The sequence below is a fragment of the Maylandia zebra genome, linkage group LG20, assembly GCF_041146795.1.
Source record: "Maylandia zebra isolate NMK-2024a linkage group LG20, Mzebra_GT3a, whole genome shotgun sequence".
Lineage (NCBI taxonomy): Eukaryota > Metazoa > Chordata > Actinopteri > Cichliformes > Cichlidae > Maylandia > Maylandia zebra.
This window is the reverse complement of record NC_135186.1, coordinates 2,193,359-2,196,794: the sequence shown is the minus strand read 5'-3', so window position 1 is coordinate 2,196,794 and position 3,436 is coordinate 2,193,359. Positions and strand designations below refer to the sequence as shown.

At 45.8% G+C, this 3,436-nt stretch overlaps 1 long non-coding RNA gene across 1 annotated transcript; it reads left to right on the top strand.

The window, feature by feature from the left end:
- Positions 1–1,822: 1,822 nt before the first annotated feature.
- LOC143414421 (uncharacterized) lies at positions 1,823–3,089 on the top strand. Its single transcript, XR_013095043.1, has 2 exons — positions 1,823–2,250; positions 2,841–3,089. It is a non-coding gene; the product is annotated as an uncharacterized LOC143414421 (long non-coding RNA).
- The last annotated feature ends 347 nt before the right edge of the window (positions 3,090–3,436 follow it).

Sequence of the window (3,436 nt, the reverse complement as noted above, 5' to 3'; positions counted from 1 at the left end):
TAGTGTCAGGGCTATGGCATCATCAGTGGACCTGTTGTGGCGGTATGCAAACTGTAGAGGGTCCAGTGAGTCGGGTAGTGCAGAGCAGATGAAGTCCCTGACCAGCTTCTCGAAGCATTTGCTTACGATGGGGGTCAGGGCTACAGGTCGCCAGTCGTTCAATGAGGAGATGGTGGAGGATTTGGGTACATGGACGATGGTGGCCATTTTGAAGCAGGCTGGGACTACAGACAGAGAGAGGGAAAGGTTGAAGATGTGTGTGAACACTCCAGCCAGCTGAGCCGCGCATGACTTGAGGACGCGGCCGGGAATCCCGTCCGGACCAGTAGCTTTGCGCGCGTTCACCTTCCTGAAGCACTTCCGCACATCCTCCTCAGACACAGTGTGCGCACTGACGTCATCCGCGGTGCGCACACTGTCCGGTCTCATGGTGTTCGCTGCGTCGAATCTAGCGTAGAATACGTTTAGATCCTCACACAGAGAGGCCGTGGTCTGCGGTGTGCTGGTTTTCCCTCTAAAGTCTGTGATCGTGTTTAGTCCCTGCCACATACTCCGAGGGTTGTCAAACTGTTGCTCCACCCTGTCCCTGTACTCACGTTTGGCTGCTTTGATCGTCTTCCGGAGTTGGTAATGTGCGTGTTTGTAGTCCGATGTGTTCGCGGAGGCAAAGGCGGTGCTCCGTGCCGCGCGAACATCTCCGTTAATCCAGGGTTTTTGATTTGGGAAGGATTTAACTGTTCTGGATGGGACGACATCTTCCACGCATTTCCTGATAAATCCACAGACTGAGTCTGTGTACTCATCAATGTCTCTGGCGGCCACGTGAAACATTTCCCAGTCCGCGTGATCAAAACAGTCCCGCAGCGCAGACTCCGATTGGTCCGTCCAACAGTGCACCGCCCTCCGGGTTGGAGCTTCCTGTTTCAGCTTCTGCCTGTAGGCGGGCAGGAGCAGGATGGAGCAGTGATCTGATTGGCCGAATGGGGCGCGGGGGAGGGCTTTGTACGCATCCCGGAAAGAGGTGTAACAGTGGTCGAGTAGCCGGTTTCCACGTGTGTTAAAATGGATGTGTTGATGGAGTTTTGGTGAGACTTTCTTCAGGTTTCCCTTATTAAAGTCTCCGGCTGTGATAAACGCTGCCTCTGGGTGTGCGGTTTCCTCGCTGCTGATCGCGCTGTACAGTTCCCTGAGTGCACGGTCAGTGTCGGCTTGTGGGGGAATGTAAACAGCCGTAATAATCACTGCTGTAAATTCCCTCGGTAGCCAGAATGGCCGGCACTTAATCATCAGGTACTCCAGGTCCGGTGAGCAGAAGGATTTGACCGGGTGCACGTTCGCATAATCACACCAGCTGTTGTTGATCATGAAACATACACCACCGCCTCTGCTTTTCCCAGTAAGATCCTGTGACCTGTCCGCGCGGTGCACGGAGAACCCCGGTAGTTGTATTGCGGAGTCCGGTACTTTGTCCGATAGCCAGGTTTCTGTGAGGCAGATCACGCAGCAGTCCCGCATCTCTCGCTGGAATGAGATCCGTGCCCGAAGCTCGCACAGCTTGTTCTCCAGAGACTGCACATTAGCCAGTAATAAACTGGGTAACGGTGGTCTGTAAGTGCGCCATCTCAGTCGAACCAGAACGCCAGATCTTCTCCCTCTGCGTCGGCGTTTGCGGCCTCCAGGGCCAGAGAACAAAGGCGTCTCAGGTGAGATGAATGGGGGGTCTGCAAACGGAGCGTCCGTGTTGCAAAACTTGAACTCCGGAAAGTTATAAGAAAGACCGTCTTTTATGTCCAGTAAGGTTTGTCGGTCGTACACAAGGAGACAAGTGCTGCTCGTGAAAAAATAAAGGAAAAGTAAAATTAAACACAGAAGAAAGCCGTTGCTTGGGGGAGCTCGCGACGAGGCTGCACAGCAAATTCAAAAGTGTTAAATGTTTTGGTGTTAATAGTCTTCTTGCAAAAGTAGAGTTAATTTTACTCTAAGCAGAGTCACATTCTTTTAATGTAACTCTGAGGTGTAAAATGATAGTAGTTAAAATCGAGTGTTAAAAATGAGTGTTTCTATGTCAAATCTGGAGGTGTTACAATGGAAACATTAACTCTTGACCTCTTAACTCTGAACTCCTAGACGGGCTATGACACCAACAGAGTAAATTCACAGACTCCGCCCCCAGCACGGCTCCAATCGAAGCTGAAGTGAAGCCGTTTCAGAACATTTTGCTCTACATATTTGAGTTGTTTGCCATGCTTGGTAAGTCATTTTTTCCAAAGATTGTTTCAATTATTATTATTAACTTTTACTTCTGTGGCTCTTTGGAGTTGAGACAAAGCTGTGTGAAAGGCATTAGCCATGTTGCTCGCTGATAGCATAATATTCTGTTTTAGCTAGCTGAAAGGTATCGTTTGCGGGCAAATACCACAGCCTTGAAAAAAAGCTTGCATGTGAATTTTCAGTCAAACTTTTGGTCAAATACACCTAAAACAATGTGTAGAATGTGAAATGTTGGTATAATGGTGCTACTTGAAGCCTGAAAACGATCGCCCATAAAAACAAACAAACAAACGAGCAAAAAGCAGTAGCAGGCGTCCTGACTGGATTCTACGTTAGCATAGATCCCTCCAGAGTTTTGTGCACACGGTTTAGGTAAAAATGAAAAAGGTTGAGGTTTTACATTTAGTTCAGTATTACCTGTTGCCTGTGTCCTTGTCTTTTGGGAAAATACTTTACGCAAGTAATGACTCAAAGAGGATTCCTTTTTTTTTTTACTGTGCTGCAATTGTTTACTGGATTATTTGTGCCATTAATTAGTGTCAACTAATTTTTATTCGATCTCCACACAGGATATGCTTGTGAAGATGGAATATGGGGGAGAGCAGAAGTGCGCTGAAGTTCCACAAAGGGATGAATGAAGGACATGCATATTGTATTGAAGAAATAAGTGATGAGAATGCTGTTATTTGCATTTACCATGTCAGACCTTTTGATAAACAAAATTCTAATGAAAGTGAGAACATGTATACTGTTACATCTTTCAGATAATGTTTTGAAATTGTGGTGCACAGTTCAGAATAAATGTTTTTCAAAAACCATTGCGTCTTTTTAGTAAATGTTTATTTCCAAAAGAAATGTCTAGAAGTTCAGAACAGTAAAATTCCCGCTTTTTAGAATGAATTAGAAGATAACTCTTACGTAGTTAAACTAAAATACTCTTTGAGAGTTAATATATAAACTCTTAACACCAAGTGTTAAATTATCAACTCCAGACAGATTTGGTGTTTAACACTAAATCAGAGTTAACGTACCAACTCTCCAAAAAGAGTTAAATTAACACTCTCTGGTGTGGACCCATATAGACACTTTAATAGTGTTGAAATCAAATCCGACAGTGTTAATTTGGACATGCTGGATTTGCTGTGTGCCATACTCGGCGCCATCT